The 20,334-nt window shown below is 36.7% G+C and overlaps 1 non-coding gene across 1 annotated transcript; it reads left to right on the top strand.

Annotated features, from left to right (window-relative positions):
* Positions 1-463: 463 nt before the first annotated feature.
* Positions 464-556, top strand: LOC136170108 (small nucleolar RNA SNORD116). The gene has a single exon (XR_010663553.1). It is a non-coding gene; the product is annotated as a small nucleolar RNA SNORD116 (small nucleolar RNA).
* Positions 557-20,334: the final 19,778 nt, after the last annotated feature.

Here is a 20,334-nt window from a genome sequence, read left to right as displayed (position 1 = left end):
TTGTTTCTTCTGGACAATTCAGGGTTATCTGGAGTTTTAAGACAGACTTCAGGGCACCACTTCACTCATTCCTAAAAGCCCTGGAAATTGACCCTTCTTTCCTTTCTCCTGAACTTGATAACCATTTTTCTATTGCCAAGGGTTTCTGTGTTCTCAAGACTGGTTACGGACATGAGTGTAAAAATCTTATAGTCATTCCATACTTTTTTTTCAAAAGTTGTATTATTTAAACTTTTATCCTTTTATATAATAGGGTACATTATAAATATAATTCCATTATATTATAGTAAGAAATTCATGAATATATAACCTAAAGTAATTTATATTTTAAGAAATATCCCCTATTAATGAAGCACTGGTCTACATCATATAAAACAACAAGTTTAAATTTAGAGTGCTAAATTTAGTGTTATTCCAATAATGGCAACTCACCTACTGGAAACATCTATAAAAGTTAAGATTTTGATTGATGACGACACCCTCTCATGCATTCCTTGGAAAATCTGAACAACATGAGTGAGAACTCACTACCGTCTCCTCATCGAAACTGAGGTCCAGCACGTTGGAAAAAAAAAAAAAGAGTTAAGATTTTGCATGTGTGTGTGTATTTTATATGTAGAAAATACATATAAATGTTTAAAGACACTGGAAAGCTAACAAGGCAGTGAACAATTATAGGCTGAAATTTAAGAGAAGGATGTGTGGAACTGCTGCTCAGCATTTGAGACTCCATTGCCCCAAGGTATCTGTGCATTGCAGAAAATATCTGTGAACACAAAAATGGGGGAATGTTAACTGTCTTAGATGTCTAATAGGACAAAAAGTAGAGGTGAAGGCTATTCATAAAGAAAGTACCATGGGAATTCCCAAACACTTTGGGAAGGGACCCCAAATGAATACATTTTAGGATTAAGAAAGAGATACAAATATAACTGCTTTCAAGACCTGAACCAAGGCTTTGCTTTACCTTGTTCCCTAAGATTAGATTCATATGATCCAAATAATGAGTGCCTCTAGCCAAATACCAAAAGCAAATAGAAAATTTTTCTTAAAGAAAACAGCATTGCACTTAGTGTTCAAGATTTTACGCCCTTCCACTGTAAAAATACAATGTCCATCATTCAAACAAAAATCATCAATCACATTATGATAAAAGATGAGACCAAAATCCAAGACACACAATGGGAGACACAGACAAATTATCAGAAGCTTGAGATAAAAGATTATCACTCAGAGACTTAAAAATAACTACGCTGAATATGTTAACGAAAACAAAAGGAAGTATTCAAAGCTTTGTTAGACAGTGAGAAACAACAAAATTAAACTCTAGAACAAAAAAGTACAAGAATAAAAGGAATTCAAGGGACTTAATAGTTGTTAGAAATTAAGGGAGACATTGTAAGATAAACGATGAGAAAATATTGGAAATGAAGCACATAGATAAAATAATTTAAAAATACATTAAAGAACATAAGGCACACAAGTGATATTTATTTTTTAAAATCAGTTATACATTTATCTGCTACACAACTTAATATTGTGAAGTTTTAAAATATGACCTAGAATATAAAGGAAAGAAAAAGACTAGAGGAGAGAGAGAGAGAGAAGGAAAGAAAGAAAAATAGACGGGCAGGAAGAAAAAGCAGGAGGAGAGAGGAGAAAAGACGACTGAAGGAATGGGAAGAGAAGGGAAGAAACTGAAAGAAAGGGGAAATAAAACAAACAATAAGCAATATTTGGAAAGATAAGGGCTAAGAACTTTTTCAGAAGGATGAAAATTATCAAGCTACAGATTCACGAAGTTCTATGAGTTTGAAATGCATTAAATAGAATTCATTGGCACCTGGGAGATAAGATGAGGAGGGGATAATTTATTACACAAGGTAGTTATAAACTCTGTCAATCAAATTATTAATTCATATAATATGGAAGACAAAAAGGTATCTGGGCAAAAATAATAACAGTAGTAAACTTCAGTAGAGTACTTATTGGGTTATCTACTCTAACTCAACACCAGACTTCCCTGGTGGCTCAGACAGTAAAGAATCTGCCTGCAATATGGGAGACTTGGGTTTGATCCTTGGGTCAAGAAGATCCCCTGGAGAAGGGAATGGATACTCACTCCAGTATTCTTGCCTGGAGAATCCCATGGACAGAGGAGCCTGGCGGACTACAGTTCCTGGGGTTGAACAGAGTCAGACATGACTGACTGACCAACACTTTCACTTCACTTTCAGAGTACTTTCTGGGTTATCTAGTCTAACTCAACAATCTGTACATGCATACTATTTTTTCTCCTAAGTTATAAGTAGAAAATTAAGATTGATATGTAGTGGTGTAAGGTCACACAGAGAATAATAGGTGACATAATTAATTTTTGTTTGATATACGAACCCTGACTCTTGTCCATTCTGTTCCACAGTCCTGTTGACATGTAATTTTATTTTTGTCCAAAGAAAATATGATATTCAAGGTCTGTCATTTTGCAAATACAATTCTATATTTACATAAATGTTGTAGTTTCTTTCTTATATTCACTCACATATTCATTAACTCAACATTTAATTATTTAGTACTTTCACTGAGCTCTGTGCTTTCATAGGCATTTAAGTTATATCTGTAAAGGGCCTAGGATTTTTCCCTACTTGTAAGCTAACAAGTTAGTGTGCCATGATTTCATAGGTGTTGACAGTAAAAAACAAGACACTTAGGTCAAAAAGAATTTACTACACACAGCGCAGCTGGGAACATGGACTTTGGGCTAATACTAGTTCCCCTTGTCCCTTAATCCACTCAGAAGGATGGAGCTTCAGAGGGTTGTATACACAGTGAGTTTGCATCACTCTGAGGAAACTTAAGCTTTAGTAAACCTGTCTTTCCTTAAAAATTCAGGCAAAGATGCCAACTTTTGCCTTAGAAAGACATATTATATTTATTAAACTTGGAGGAAAATGAAAAAATTCCCCCTGTTTTGAAGGGAGATACCATCAATGATCTTTTCAACAGTGATTGCTATACAAAATCCTTGAGAAAGTAATCCAGATTAAAAGGCTGTAGCGCCTTTACTTAAAAGTACAGAAATGAAAATGACTCAAGGAAATGTGTTTCAATAATCAATGAACAGGGGCACAAAAATTCCCCTTTGTGAAGCTTACATAACCAGACAGAAACACTAAATATAATAAATAAAGAGTGATTTTAGTAGATTAAAGGTGATCAATGCTATGTGAGAAAAAGCAGAGTATATAAAGGAAAGTAGATTGGGGAGTGCAATACGTATTTGAGTAGAGCAAAGTAAGCCAAGATAAGAAGGTACAGAGCAAAGAATTAAAACCTTGAAGGAAAAATTTCCCTAGCTGTTGCATTTTTTCACTTGATTTCATCTTAATTTGGTTGTTATTGGAAAATTAATATACCTAAATTAAACCACATTCCTTAATTTATTTATTGCAGATAAAGGCCTCACATGAGCATGATAAGAAGAAAGTAAAGGAGGCAATCTATTCCTAACTGTTTTGTATACAGTGTTTATCAGATATAGGTGTATATACCTATATTTGGGGTTCTGTCAATGGTTATATTCAAGTCCCAAAAATGCTACTCTGGTAAAGCAATTCTGAGTTCTCAGAGTACACTGGCATATTATCTTGTAAATGAGAAACCAATTTTCTCAAGAGGATCTAAGAAACAAAGCTTTATCTCAAATCCTCAGAGGTTTACATTCACTTTCCAAGCCAATGACCATGAGGTGAAAGAATTTCCAATCTTAGCAATGTGCCTTTTCCTTGCTTTTTAAAAAAAAAAATTATTTGTTTTTTAATAGAAGGATAATTACTTTACATAATTTTGTTGTTTTCTGTGAAAGCCTCAACATGAATCCGCCATATATATGCATATATCCCCTCCCCTTTGAACCTCCCTCCCATCTCCCTCCCCAACCCTCTAGGCTGATACAGAGCCCCTGTTTGAGTTTCCTGAGCCACACAGCAAATTCCTGTTGGCTATCTGTTTTACATATGGTAATGTAAGTTTCCATGTTACTCTTTCCATACATCTCACCCTCTCCCCATGTCCATAAGTCTATTCTCTAGGTCTGTTTCTTCATTGTTGCCTTATAGATAAATTCTTCAATACCATTTTTCTAGATTCTGTATGTATACATTAGAATACGATATGTATTTTTTTCTTTCTGAGTCACTTCACTCTCTGCAACATGTTCTAGGTTTATCCACCTCATTAGAACTGAGCTCAAATGTAATCCTTGTATGACTGAGTAATATTTTGTTGTGTATATGTATCACAACTTCTTTATCCATTCATCTGTCAATGGACATCTAGGTTACTTCCATGTTCTAGCTATTGTACATACTGCTGCAATGAAAAATGGGATACATGTGTCTTTTGCAATTTTGGTTTCCTCAGGGTATATGTCTAGGAGTGGGACTGCTGGGTCATATAGTGGTTTTATTCCTAGTTTTTGAAGACTCCCCATCCCATCTTTTGTAGTGGTTATATGAATTTATATTCCCACCAACAAGTGCAAGAGTGTTCCCTTTTTCCACATCCTCTCCAGCATTTATTGTTTGTAAATTTTTTGATGATGGCCATTCTGACCAGTGTGAGGTGGTACCTCATTGTAGTTTTGATTTGCGTTTCTCTAATAATGAGTGATGTTGAGCATCTTTTCAAGTGTTTGTTATGTACCTGTATGACTTCTTTGGAGAAATCTCTGTTTAGTTCTTTTCCCCATTTTTTTTTTTTTTTGAGTTGTTTGTTTTCCTGGTATTGAGTTGTATGAACTGCTTGTATATTTTAGAAATTAATCCTTTGTCAGTTATTTCATTTGCTATTATTTTCTCCCATTCTCAGGGTTGTCTTTTCACTTTGCTTATAGTGTCCTTTACTGTACAAAATCTTTTAAGTTTAATCAGGTGTCACTTGCTTACTTTTGTTTTTATTTTCATTACTCTAGGAGGTGGGTCATAGAGGATCTTGCTTTGAATTGTCATCAAGTGTTCTGCCTATGTTTTCCTCTAAGAGTTTCATAATTTCTGGTCTTACATTTAGGTCTTTAACCCACTTTGAGTTTATCTTTGTGTATGATGTTAGGAAGTGTTCTAATTTCATTTTTATGTAGCTGTCCAGTTTTCCCAGCACCATTTATTGAAGAGGCTCTCTTTGTGCATTGTATATTCTTGCCTCCTTAGTCAAAAATAAGGTACCCATAGGTGCATGGGTTTATTTCTGGGATTTTTATCTTATTTCATTGGTCTATATTTTTATTTTTGTGCCAGTACCATATTGTCTTGATGACTGTAGCTTTGTAGTATAGTCTGAAGTCAGGAAGTTTGATTCCTCCAGCTCCATTCTTCTTTCTTAAGACTGCTTTGGCTATTCAGGGTCTTTTGTGTTTCCATATGAATTGTGAATTTATTTACTCTAGTTCAGTGGAAAATGCCATTGGCAATTTATTAGGGATTGCTTTGAATCTGTAGATTGTATTTGGAAGTATAGTCATTTTCACAATAATGATTCTTCCTACCCAGGAACATGGAATATCTCTGCATCTGTTTTTGTCATCTTTATTTCATCAGTGTTTTATAATTCTCTGTGTACAGTTTTTTTTGTCTCCTTAGATAAGTTTCTTCCTGGATATTTAATTATTTTTGCTGCAGTGGTGAATGAGATTGATTCCTTAATTTATCTTTTCAATATTTTGCTATTTAGTATGTAGAAATGCAAGTCATTTCTGTGTATTGATTTTGTATCCTGTGACTTCATTAAATTCACTGGCTAGCTCTAGCAATTTTCTGATACTATCTTTAGGGTTTTCTATGTATAGTATCATGTCATCTGCCAACTGTGAGAGCTTTGCTTCTTCTTTTCCAATCTGGATTCCTTTTATTTCTTTTTCTTCTCTGATTGCTGTAGGTAGGACTTCCAGAAGTATGTTGATTAATAGTGGTGAAAGTGGACACCCTTGTCTTGTTCCTGATCTTAGGGGGAATGCTTTCAGCTTTCCATCATTGAGAATAATGTTTGCTGTAGGCTTATCATATGACCTGGGTTTGATCCCTGGATCAGGAAGATTCCCTGGAGAAGGAAATGGGAACCAACTCCAGTACTCTTGCCTAGAAAATCCCATGGATGGAGGAGCCTGTTGCAGGTTACTGTCCATGGGGTCACAAAGAGTTGGACATGACTGAGCAACTTCACTTCACTATCATAATGGCCTTTACTATGTTGAGGTAGGTTCTTCTAAGCCCATTTTTTGAAGAATTTTAATCATAAGTGGGTGCTGAATGGTGCCAAAGGCTTTTCCTGCATGTATTGAGAAAAGAAAAGAAAAAATAAAGAGAAAAAAAAAAAGAATAAAGGGAAGAAAGAAAGAATAGATATGCAAAGATAAATACAGGTAGATGAAGAAGATTCATATACATTAAAGATTAACTGCAAGGGGAAAAGAACAGTAGGAAAAGTAAACAAAGGAATAAATGTAGAAAAAATAATAATAGGTTTAAAGGATTAAAAATTATAATTAAAAAAAGAAAAGAAAGAAAAAAAGAAGACCAAAAAAAAGGAAAAAAGAAAGAAAGAAAGAAAGGAAGCTCAACAGAACTGCAAAAGCCCAATGTAGAGGCAGAGGTTAATAACAATAAAAAATGTGACTGAGGGGAAAAAAAAAAAAACAAAACTCAAAAGCTTAATTAGATTTCATAGCGCTGGTAAAATTGACAGCTACAACAGATGGTGGGAAAAGGAAAATAAAAGAAAAAATATCCAAAAAAATCTACAGGACAAATCAAAGCATAAGAATAGTAAATGTTTTTCTTGAGTCACTGCTGTCAGAGTCCTTTCTATCACTGGGAGTCACAGTCCACCTTACCTCCCTAGGATGCCCTCCAACACTGAATCGGTCTCTGGACCTGCTGTAGGGACAACTCGGATTCCAATCTGGTCCTATGCCCATATATTCTTGCCTCCATTGTCCGTAGCTAAAGAAGTAGTGCATTTTCTTCTGTAGCAACTCTCAGTGGCCTTTTATATATTCCATAAACACAGAGTGCCTAGTTGATCATGTGGATTTAATCTGTAACTTGTGCAGCTTTGGGGAACTTTTTGAGTCTTCTTTCTTAGTCACACTGCCCCTGGGTTTCAACTGTGACTTTATTTCCACCTCTACATGTGGTTCGTCCACTGGGGTTTGCTCCTGAGGCTGCCCTGGAGGACTTGGGTTTGCCCCAGTGAAGGCCAGGTGTGGAGGTGGTGCAGCTGCTTGGGTCTCAGGGGTTCTGGCAACACCAGGTAATCCAGGGAGTTGGCAAGTAGGGCAGCAGGAAGTATAGTGCTCTAGAAGGGTATGGAAACCAATGCTGGCCAATACACTCCAGTATTCCTGCTTGGAGAGCCCCCAACGGAGAAGCTCAGCCGGCCATGGCCCATATGGTGGCAATCAGCTGGTCACAACCAAAGTGACCCTGAGCACATAAGCACAAGACTTCTTGCCTGTGGCAGCTCTGCCCCAGTGAGGGTTGAGCGTGAAGGTGGTGCAGCTGCTTGGCTTGTGGGGACCCTGGTGATGCCACGTGATCAAGGACACCAACTGTCTCCACCGCAGGAGTTATGGCCCTGTCAGTGTCCTTTCTGGAGCCTCTTGTAGGCGATCAGAAGGCCTCTCTGGCCATTCCTATCTGTAACTCTGCCCCCTCAGGCACTTAGAGGGCTCTCTTGCCTGGGGTCCTTCTCTGTTGTTTGGCGGGTCAGGCACATAGAGGGGCTCCCTGGGTGGGGTCCTACTCTGTAGATCAGTGCATCAGGCACTTAAAGGGGCACCTGGGTGGGTCCTACTCTATAGTTCAGTGCGTTAGGCACTTAAAGGGGCACCTGGGTGGGTCCTACTCTGTAGATCAGTGCATCAGGCACTTAAAGGGGCACCTGGGTGGGGTCCTACTCTGTAGATCAGTGCATCAGGCACTTAAAGGGGCACCTGGGTGGGGTCCTACTCTGTAGATCAGTGCATCAGGTGCTTGATGGGCCAGCCTCTCTATTGTTTAGCTGCTGATGCTGGTGTGTGGAGGCGGGGAGAGAGGCCATGGTGATGCTCCACCCCCTTTGCGTGACTCAGCAGTATCACCTTGCTTCCACGGATGCCTGGCTTTCCTCCACAGGCATTTCCCACCACAATCTCCTCTGTCACATCCCCTTGATCCATCTCACTGCAGTCAACAACAGCCCTCACCCTGGGATTGCTTCACAATCCCTAAACTCCAGCTCCCAGCTGCTGCCCCTTCCAGAAGACCTGTGCCCTGTCCAGGGTATGCATGGCTGCAGCAAGGACTGTCTGATTCTCATTCCATTTAGGCCACCACAGATCAGCTGTTTCAGTCTCAGCCTTAAATGTTTCTCTCCTGACTCAGACAATTGCCCCGCTGTGGGGATCGGACCCCTGTTTCAGTTCCCCCACCTGGTGAGGGCAGGTTCAGTCCTACTAACACTCCTGTTTTACACCCTGGTTCCTTCATCCTACCAAGCTTTGCATGGTTCTATATATTCTTTTCTGCAGGTCAAGTCCTCCTGTCTGCTCTCAGCTGGTACGCTGCTTGCATTTCTGTCTGAAGGTGTGTTCTTGATGTATCCCTGGAGAGATGTATACTCCACATCCACCTACTCCCCTGCAATCTTGTTCTGTAACCATTTTCCTTGCTTTTGATACTATTTCTGGTCATTATTCATGGTTCTTGTGCAACTCACAATTAATTCATCCAAACTGACTTGCATCCTCTAGCACAAAACAGGAAAATCTGGACCTACTTATGGCTGCAGGATATGTTATAAGCTGTATATTTTGAGGGAACAGGAAAATTATGATTTGAGTATTGTAAAATCCTGCAAACCCTTGAGGACAATATACATCAGGTAAGGAATAATGATAAAAAGATACAACAAAAGATTTCTACACAGATCCTCCAAAGCAAGTTCAGAGACATAATAACATTATAGAAAATATACACCACCATATAACAGGATATTATATATATAGCTTATATAAATAGCTGAATTAGGTTTTAGGACTTAGTGAAAATTAATGTACTATGTATGACTTACTAAAATAAATTTCCTGCTGACTCAGCAACAGGAAGATTACTTGTTTGACAGAGAGTACAAGAAATATAGTACTGGGTATGGAAATTATATTTTTTTCTTTTAAAAAATAAAGTTGTATTTATGACCAGAAGTTTTACAAACTCTATATATTTTGCAGCTGCTAAACACTAGAATGATTGCTTAAGGTACAATATTTTTAAGGTGTCAATTAGGTTTTTAATGTTGTCAACAGTTGTCTTAGTACTTTTGGATGCACATGGACAAACTTTCATTCTCAGAAAAAAATGCACCCACTACTTATTAAATTCAACATTAAAACAAAACAAACAAACAAACAAAAACTATGATATTCGCATTCAGTCCCATCACTTCGTGGCAAATAGAAGGGGAAAAAGTGGAATCAGTAACAGATTTTATTTTCCTGGGCTCCAAAACCCACTGCAGATGTTGATTGCAGCCATGAACTAAAAGATGTTTGCTCCTTGGAAGGGAAGCTTTGATAAACATAGACAACAATAAATAAACAACAATAAAGCAGAGATCTCATTTTGCCAACAAAAGTCCAAAGAGTCAAAGCTATGGTTTTTCCAGGAGTCATGTGTGCATGTGAGAATTATACCATAAAGAAGGCTAAGTGGTGAAGAATTGATGATTTTGAATTGTCGTGCTGGAGAAGACCAATGAGAGTCCCTTGGACAGCAAGGAGATCAACCCTAAATATTCACTGGAAGGACTGTTGCTGAAGCTGAAGCTCCAAAACTTTGGCCACCTGATGCAAAGAGCTGACTCAAAAGACCTTGATGCTGGGAAAGATTGGAGGCAAAAGGAGAAGGAGGTGAAATGGGATGAGATGGCTAAATAGAATCACTGACTCAATGCACATGAATTTGAGGAAACTTCAGGAGATAGTGAAGTACAGAGGAGCCTGACATGCTGCAGACTATGGGGTCACAAAGAGTCGGACATGACTTAGTGACTAAACAACAACTTAGCATATATAAATGTCAAAAAATAGTTTTCAACTTCACATCATGACAAGAAGGATATGATAGTGGATATTATTGCTTGAGTGAAGGCATGTAAAATGAATTTACATCAGCTTGTTGAATTTAATTATTTTATTTTTTCTGGAGCTGACTATCAACATTTTTATCACACTCTACCACACTAATATTTGAGCATTTAGGAGATAGTTTTGGAAAATTGAATTAACCTACTTATTAAAGAGTAAAGTTTTCAAATTTTAGAGTTATCTATAGCACATCTCAACAAACTGCAATCCATTGAAAAACAGCATTCAGATAATGTGAAATTGGAAGAAGACACAATATTGGAGAAGATACATTTGGGATATTGAAAGATAACTCTACTTCAAGCTCATACACATACATAAAGTTTATATATATATACACACAAAGTTATACATATACATGGGGCTTTATGATGCCTCAGTGGTAAAGAATCCACCTGTGCTGTAGGAGATGCAGGTTCAATCCCTGGCTTAGAAAGATCACCTGGAGAAGGAAATGGCATCCCATTTTCCCACTCCAGTATACTTGCCTGGAAAATCCTATGGACAGAGGAGTCTGGCTGGCTACAATCTATGGGGTCACTCTTAGAGCCAGACACAACTTAGCAACTAAACCACCATACATATACAGAGATATAAACATAGACATACATATAAAACAGCTATACATATGCATATATAACATATATGTATGTGCTTAGTTGCTCAGTCATGTTTGACCCTGCGACTCCATGGAATATAGCCAGCCAGTCTTCTCTGTCCATGGAGATTCTCCAGGAAAGAATACTGGAGTGGTCTACCATTTCCTTCTCCAGGGAATCTTCCCAACCCAGGAATTGAACCCAGGTCTCCCACAATTCTGTACTGTCTGAGCCACCAAAACAACACCATGGACTATAGCTTGCCAGTCTCCTGTGTCCATGTGATTTCCAGGCAAGAATACTGGAGTGGGTTGCCATGCCCTCCTCCAGGGGATCTTCCCAACCCAGGGATCAAACCCAAGTCTCCCATGTAGCAGGTGGATTCTTTACCATTTGAGCCACCAGGGAAGACATATATATATATATATACATGCATGTATAGCTCTCTCTCTCTCTCTATAAAAACACATACACACACACACACACACACACACACACACACACACACACATTTAAATTTTTGTGTGTGTGTGGTTGCTTAATCACTAAGTCATGTCCGACACTTTTGCAATGCCATGAACTGTAACCCACTAGTCTCCTGGTCCAAGGGATTTCCCAGGCAAGAATACTGGAGTGGGTTGCTATTTCCTTCTCCAGGGGATCTTCCTGACCCCAGGGTTGAACCTGTGTCTCGTACATTGGCAGGTGGAGTCTTTACCACCTAGCCACCTGGGAAGCCCCATATTTAAGCTCACCTGACTACTGAATTGGGGTCCTGAAATTTTCTGGCAGCATAATTTAAGTAAAATAAAAAAAAAAAGGGAAGTATCCCAGGAGTTGTACAATACACAGTCTAAGAATGCAATCCCTGAGAGAAGGGAGACTCATTGATAAACCTCATGAACATTTTTGTTTTCTTTCTGTAAAATATTTCCACATGACTATAGAAAGCTGAAGTTCAATTTGAGTCTGATGGTCCTGCTGAGTTGAAGAATCAGAGATCAGGGTTTGAAGATACTGAAGGGGCTGAAATGACTGGATTATAGAACTGGAAAGTGAATGCTCCCTCTGTAACTCCTTGGCTGGTTTAGGTTTGCATGCACAAAATAAGACTATACCACACTTACCAGAAAGCAATTGCTATAGGGTTAAAATGCAACAGAGGAGTTGTAGGACCAATGTGGTACAACGGAGATCTGCCTTAGGTTGGAGAGAACTCCTTAACACTAGGGTCAACTGAGACACAAGAAAGACTTACCTTTAGGAATAAGGCTGTTTTCAGGAGTATAGACTACTCCAGACCCACCCTAAAGTGAGAACAAATTCAAGTGATCTAAGGAAAGACCAAGTTTAGAAAGACAAAGTATGTAGTTTGAATCCCTGGCTTCTTTATTCTTTGTTCTGAGAATATATATTAATAAAGCATGCTGAAAACCATGCTTCTCCTGAGCACTTCCCCAGAGGGTTCTCTCTCTATATATGTATGTGTGTATGTGTGTGTGTGTATATATATATAAGCACTTCCATGCTAGTCTTCAGTTTGACTCAAGTAAAGCTCTTTCTATTCCTGTTATAGTTTGTTTATTGATTGCTTTTGTCAGCAGAGGTAATCAGCAAGTTATTGAACTGGGTAATAGAAATCTTCACAGGAAGAGAATAGATACAGTGTCTCTTTAAATCATAATTAATGTCTGGTACACATAAAATTTGGGCTTCCCAGATGACACTAGTGGTAAAGAACCTGCCTCCCAATGCAGGAAACATAAGAGATGCAGGTTCGATTCCTGGGTTGGGAAGATCCACTGGAGGAGGGCACAGCAACCCACTCCAGTATTATTGCCTGGAGAATTGCATGGACAGAAGAGCCTGGCAGGCAATAGTTCACAGGGTTGCACAAAATCCAGACATGACTGAAGCATCTAAGCATGCATAAGCACACACACATAATTGTTTTTAGATATGTAAAAAAATGAGAAAATGCAATCCATAGGCCAGAGAAGTTCACTAATAAGAAGGAAAAGACCCCATAAAATGTAGAATTTATTTAATTATATGTAAAAAGAAAAATATATTTATATTGGAAGAATCATAGGGAAAGATGTTTAATATTATGTAGAAAATGCCAATTAAAACCACAATGAATTCCTACTTTACACTAAAATAAAAATACAGTAATACCAAGTATAGATCAAGATGTAGTGCAACTAGAAAACTCACATATTGCTCTGGGTAATGTAAGATACTATAATGATGTAGAAAAGAGTTTCATAGTATCTTATAATTTTAAGCATACACTTATTATATTATTCAACAATTCCACTCACTGGTAGATCACCCTAAAGAAATCAGAATTTATGCCCACAAAAAAAGACTCTGATCAGAAGTAGTAATCAGTAATCAGAGAACAGGTCTCCAATATGTGGAATTTCAGCTTCAACATCAGTTCTTCCAGTGAATATTCAGGATTGATCTCCTTTAGGATGGACTTCTTGGATCTCCTTGCAGTCCAAGGGACTCTCAAGAGGCTTACCCAACACTACAGTTCAAAAGCATCAATGCTTAGGTGCTCAGGTTTCTTTATAGTCCAACTCTCACATCCATACCTGACTACTGGAAAAACCATAGCTTTGACTAGACAGAGGTTTGTTGGCAAAGTAACATCTCTGCTTTTTAATATGCTGTCTAGATAGATGATAACTTGTCTTCCAAGGAGCAAGGATCTATTAATTTCATGGCTGCAATCACCATCTGCAATGATTTTGGAGCCCCCCCCAAAATAAAGCCTGTCACTGTTTCCATTGTTTCGCCATCTATTTGCCATGAAGTGATGGGACCAGATGCCATGATGTTAGTTTTCTGAGTTTTAAGCCAACTTTTTCACTCTCCTCTTTTTCTTTCATCAAGAGGCCCTTAGTTCCTCTTCACTTTCTGCCATAAGGGTGGTGTCACCTGCATATCTGAGGTTACTGATATTTCTCCCGGCAGTAACAGGAGCACAGCTACCTCTCCTGTGGTGGGGGTGGGGTGGGTAGTGCTACTGTACTGAAAGCTGACAGTGATTGCAATTAACCACAATTTACCTCCAAGTCTCCCCAGGAAGTTTTAAGTCTTCAATAGATTCCAGAGTTCCAAAATAGATGTCTCAGACAGAATCTGTCAGTGTAATTATTGTCTCATTGGGGAATCAAATTCCTGGTGCTCCCTACTCTGCCATATTTTCAGACTCCTTTCCCCTATATTATGGCATTTTTTACATTAGAAAAAAAATCCATGTGTGTCAGGATTAAACTTAACATAGGTAGGATGTATTATCCTTTTCAATATACTTTTTGAATTTGATTTGCTAAGATTTTGTTTCAAAGTTGAATTTTTATGAGGAAATAAATTTATTTTTCTTTATTGTAATGACTTTAAGTTTTTGGTATCAATGAGAGCCTCATGAAATGAATTTTGAAGTATTCCCTTTTTTCTCTATTTTCTAGAATATCTTCTTAAGACTGATATTTATTGTTTCTTCTTTAAAAGTTTGTAAGAGTTTACTGATCAAGTCATGTAGATCTGGAAATTTCTTTGACGTAAGTATTTGTTAGTCATTCAATTGCTATTCTATATATTTAGATTTTTTTGACTTCTTATATCATTTTTGAGTGGCTTTATTTTTCTAATCTGTCAATTGTTTCATCCAAATTTAAATATTTATTATTTTAAAGTTATTTATAATACTTTCTTATTATCTCTTCAATAGTTTTAGAGTCTCTAGTTGAAGTTACCATTTTTCTTGCTATTATTGTATATTTTATACTTTTGTTCTCTGTGAAAAACCTGGCGAGATTATAAATTTAATTTGTCTTTTACAACAAAAGACTTTTGGACTTGTTGATGTTCTCTATCATATGTTCACTTTCTATATCACTAATTTCTTATCTTGATTAATTCCCTTTTCTCATAAAATTTATGTGTTCAGTGAAATCTTCCAGTTTTTGAGATCATTCTTTTTCAGTCTTTATTCCTTTGTTTGTATGTTTAGAAATTTCTTTTAAACACAACTTCAGTTGAAGCTCACACATTTTTAGATGTTTTATTATTATTAGCATTGAAATCAAAGTATATTTTAATTTCCATCAGACTTGCTCTTTTGACTTTTATAGTGTATAGATATATATTGCCCAGTTTTCAAATATTTGAAGATTTCCTTGTTATTACTTATAATAGAATTCTAATTTTCACTCTATTTGGGAAGCATAATCTGTATGATTTAATCAATTGTTGGGTTTTATTTTACGGCCCAAATTTTGATCACTTTGATAATATCTTGAAGACCACTTCAAAACAATATTTATTCTGCAACTGTACTGCAGTGATTTCTATAATTAAATTTGTTAAATATATTTAAATTACCTATGTGATTTAAAAAAATCATCTGCTTTAGCTATCCATAATTGAAATAGATATGTTAAAATCACCCACTCTGTGAATTTTTTGATTTCTCTTTTCTAGTTATGAATTTTTGTTTTATAGTTTGTTCATTATGCTATACATTAACTATAATTTTATGGTTAATTTTTGCTTAAAGCTGTTATATAGGTATATATAATTAGAAGTTTTGTTTATCTGCCCATTGTATAGCAATGTGGTCACTCTAAAATGCACCTTTTATTTCTAGTAACACTTATTAACTTAAACTCTGACTTGTATTAGTATTGCCATAAGGCGTTTTTTTTGGGGGGGTTAACATTAGTGTGGCATATATTTTACATCCTTTTTCGTTCAGTCTTTTCATACTCTTATACTTAAAGTATGCCTTTTATATACAATATATAGCTTAGGTTTTTTGTAATCCAGCCTGACCATCTTATTTTATTAAATGAACAGAGTCCAATTAAATTATTTGTAGTTATTGAATGTCAGATTGTATTTCCTCTTCTTACGCTTGTATCCTCTTTTCTTCCTTTTTCTCTTCCTCTCATGCCTTCTTTTGTATTAAACAGATTCTTTTACTATATTTTTCCCACTCTTGCAAATTATGCATTATTTAGTACTCTGGTAGTCATTAACCAATGCGCCAGTTAGTTACTGCTGTCTCTTAGTTCCAAAGTTATCCAGATATACTCTTCTCTGATGTGAGAGCTGGGATGCTGCAGATGGCATGTCTTCTTTCATCAGATAACTGCCTGGCAGGCTTGGCCATGGAGAGTGATTGTGAGGTAGAAGTAGGGGAGGGCAGTCCTTCCCCTGTTTTTTGTTTGCTGTTGCTGTTGGCATTTCTCCAGAAATGGTAGCAGTCACTGGCTCTAGCCTCTAGATTCTTTAAATATTACCAGATGCAGTTTCAGCATGATGTTCACTTGTACCAGTAACAGACAAAGTCCCCATCTCAGAATTCAGTTTCTATTATATGAAGACTCCCATTCATCTCCAAATGCATTTATCATAGTACATAATTCATTGGTTTCTATAAAAATTAAATGATTTAAAGCATATAAAACACTAGCATGGTAGCTCAGAAGTTCTATGTAATATGATCTACTAGGCTCAGACGGTAAAGCATCTACCTACAATGTGGGAAACCCCGGTTCAATCCCTAGGTAGGGAAGATCTCCTGGAGAAGGAAATGGCAACCCACTCCAGTATTCTTGCCTGGAAAATCCCATGGATGGGGAAACCTGGTAGGCTACAGTCCATGGTGTGGCAGAGTCGGACACAACTGAGCGACTTCACTTCACTTCCTTATTGATATATATCAATACTTATCAGAATCTAATGTATTATACACACACAGACACACACACACACACACACACACACACCTTGTTAAATTAAAATTAAAGTTAACTTAATTACATTCTAAAATAAAATCTAATCATGTGTAAATTTGTGCGCTTAGTCACTCAGTCATGTCCGACTCTTTGTGACCCCATGGACTGTAGCCTGCCAGGCTCCTCTGCCCATGGGAGTTCTCCAGGCAAGAATAGTGGAGTAGGTTGCCATTTCCTCCTCCAGGGAATCTTCCCAATCCAGGGATCAAACCCAGGTCTCCTGCATTGTGGGCAGATTCTTTGCCATCTGAGCTACTAAGGAAGCCCAAGGTCAAATCATATCTCATTATTAGTCATGAGAGAAACAAATGCTATCATTTTTGGAATCCTCAAATGTTGTGATTATTATGGATTTGTAAGATTATACATTAAAAGAACAATACATGTCTTTCTAAGTTCATGAATTCATAGATATGACAAAATGTATTTTCATTTAAAATTATTAGAAAGGAAAAATGTGAGCATGTTTACATGATGCATTTCATTTCCAAATGAATTTTAAGACAATAACTGTTTCCATGCAGAGATGACTTATGTCAAGTCTTGATTTCAAAGGCTGCTTTGTTCAAAGAAAATGTTGTTCATAGCAAGAATTTTAAATTCTTGCTTTAGTTATAAAACAAATTACACTAGTTGTTGAGAAAATGGTAGATCATTTCAAGGAAACTCATCTATAGAATCAGATAAATTATTTAAGGTTGCTTCCTAATTAGGCCTAATAACATCAATAATTAACAATTCCCCAAACTCACAGCAAAAGTGCTTTATTCTTTTCAAAGGGTTTTCTTTTTATTTCCTTTTTAGATACTCACATCAAGTCTCTGAGGTAACTGAGAAAATGTTACCCTCATTTATTGGGTGAGAAAACTGAATATTGTAGATGTCTGCAGATAGTTTATCATACGAGTACAGTCATCACAGTTTACAATGGAATAGGTGTTGTATTGTGGTCTCAGTACCTATTTCATAGTCTGTGAGACATTGTAACATTTTATTATAGTCACCCTGCTTATTTCTGAGTCCATATAGCCTAAAATAACTAGTGAAGTCAAGCTTACAAATATACCATGATTAAATATAAACTACAACAAAAAAGGAAATAAGAAAACAGGAAAAACATGACTATCATGACTATGCATCGAGGGAGTTGCCATAAAGAGAAAGTCTGTCAGTTGTTTAGAGAGAAACAAAAGTGTCCTCTGAATTGAAACATTGAGCATTTATTTGGTCAACAAGCTAGAAAAGAAATAAAGAAAGAAAAACAACCAAGAAAATAAAACAAGAAATCAGGAAAGCATGAAAGCAAGAGAAGGAGACACTTCCAGAAAGGGAAAAAATGAAGGCCTTGCCCAGTGAATAAAATCACTACCCCTTTCCCCCTTTGAAATCAGATACAAAGCATATAAAACAGTCATAATGCAGCCAGGCAACTAGGCCTTCTACCATTAAACAAAAGTAAAAATGAGTAGAAAACTGACCTTTAAATATAGCTGGGAAGTACCTGGAGGGGTGAGCACTGAGGAAGTCTTAACGGAGAAATACTGCTCATCTTTCAGTACCAGCAGCATCTCTTCATCATGGCTAATACTTTGATGTTCTAGGTTTAATGCCAAGTGCTTTAAAAAACATTGTCTACTTTGCTCTTCATCACAGTTCCTTGGAGTAATTTGGAGTTTTGCTTTTTATTGTGTAGATGAGAAAACTGAGGATGAGTTTAAGTGATTTGCCTAAAGGAGTATTGCTAAAAGGATTACAAGTTGGGTCCTCTCTCTCTCGGATAAAAAGGCCATCTTTCTAAGCTTCAAAACAAACTTTCTGTCATAATCTAGATCTCAAACCCTCGGAAATTCAAAAATATGATGGCAACCTTCACAGTCACTGAATCAGGTTATTCCAGAAAGGCAGATCATCTTTATACGAGACCTCATATGAATCACATTGGAATCGCCCTCAGGACAATGACAGCCCACTGTGAGATGATGACTTAAGTTTGCCCTAAATTTATCAAATTAAATAATTGAATCATAGTTCTTCATTCTTGTTATAGACTGTTTATGTACCCTGCCCCGCCCCTAAGATTCATAGGTTGAAATCCTCATCCCCAGGGGGGACACGATAGGAGGCAGGGTCTTTTGGCAGGGAGAATATGTCTTAAGGGTAAAACCCCCATGATTTTTTTAATGTACTGGTTTTATTTGATGTTGAAGGCACACACACAGACTACCTTTTACAAAACTTTGGGACATGTAGTCTTGCTTCTGGCTTGCGAAAAGATTCTGTTCATTTTCTGTGCCTCTACTTTCAGACTGACCTTCTTGTCTTCTGTTAGACTTGAATGCGACTCAATTTAGGAGTCATGAAACCTATCTGGGCCTTGGATTTACTAGGACTTCCTTGCTGTGGTCAACTGCAAAAGTGAAACCAGATCCTCAAATTCTGAGATTAGTGCATTTTTAAAGGAGATCCCAGAGAATTTTCTCAACTCATGCCATGTGATGAAACAGAAAGAAGACAACTGTTTATGAATCAGAAAGGGAGTTATCACCAGACATTAAATGTACCAGCATCTTGGTCTTGGATTTCCCATCCTCTAGAACTGTGATAAATAAATATTGGCTGCTTAACATAGTCTATGTTTTTCTGTTACAGCAGCCAGAGTGGATTAAGGCTAAATGAACTTTTCTACTATATTAAGTGAGGAATTTAAAATACTTTCACTTCTCTACCTACTCCTGAATCTTAATTTTAAAACTTCAAAATTATGAGCATTCATTATGATCAAATTATTCTCACATTATGTATCATATAATTCTTGACATTCTGATTAGTTCCATAACTGTATTAATGGCAGTTATCCAGGACTAAACTTATGTGTTGCTATTATTACCAATACTATCCACATTTTTTCCTATTACAAGATTTTGTGTTTCTCAGAAATTCAGGCATATGTTTTCAGTATTTTAATATTTCAAATGTATATTTATTTGTAAAGAAAGTTTTTTAGCTAATATATGCATAAACTCTCTAATTATCTGAGCAGTTTCCCTAAAATTTTCCAATAGATATCTTTTCATCTTTGACTTTGTCAATGTAAGTTTTGTTTTTGTCTTTATATCTAAATCAATTCACTCTATGATTTTATAACCTTATTTCAGAGAAGTAATGTATTTTTATGCCCTAATTCTAATGTCAAATCATTTTATAATATATTTTTAATGTAACTTTTAAACTATATAAGGTTTAGAATCCACATAGAGAGATAGAAGTTTGAACAAGCCTTAAATGCTTCCTTCAAGGAATAAGCAGTAATCAAAGATAGGGCACTCAGTTCAGACAGGTATATTGCCCTTTTTTTTTGTTTTTTGCTTGTTTGTTTCTTCTCTTTAAATTTTTCTCTATAGCTCTTCCCCCACTCTATTTTTTGAAGTATACTTTTTTCATGGGGACTGTGACGGTGACTGTGTTAACTTGCTTGGACCACTGGGGTGCCCAGATATTTGCTCAAATCTGATTCTGGCTGTGTCTGTAAGCATATTCTTGAATGAGGTTGGCATCTAAATTGGTGATTTGAGTAAAGCAGATTGGCTGTCTAAATCAGTGGGCCTCATAGTTGAAGGCTAACATAGAATAAAAGGCTGACTCCCAGTAAGAGAAAATTCCTCTTACTTCTCATGCTTTCAGTCTGGGACATAGGCATTTTTCTGCCTTTAGATTTAAATTGAAATGTCTGCTCCTATTGGTC

This window comes from Muntiacus reevesi, chromosome 5 (genome assembly GCF_963930625.1).
Source record: "Muntiacus reevesi chromosome 5, mMunRee1.1, whole genome shotgun sequence".
In the NCBI taxonomy this organism is placed as follows: Eukaryota; Metazoa; Chordata; class Mammalia; order Artiodactyla; family Cervidae; genus Muntiacus; species Muntiacus reevesi.
Note: the sequence above shows the minus strand (reverse complement) of the source record. Positions and strands in the feature narration are given on the sequence as shown.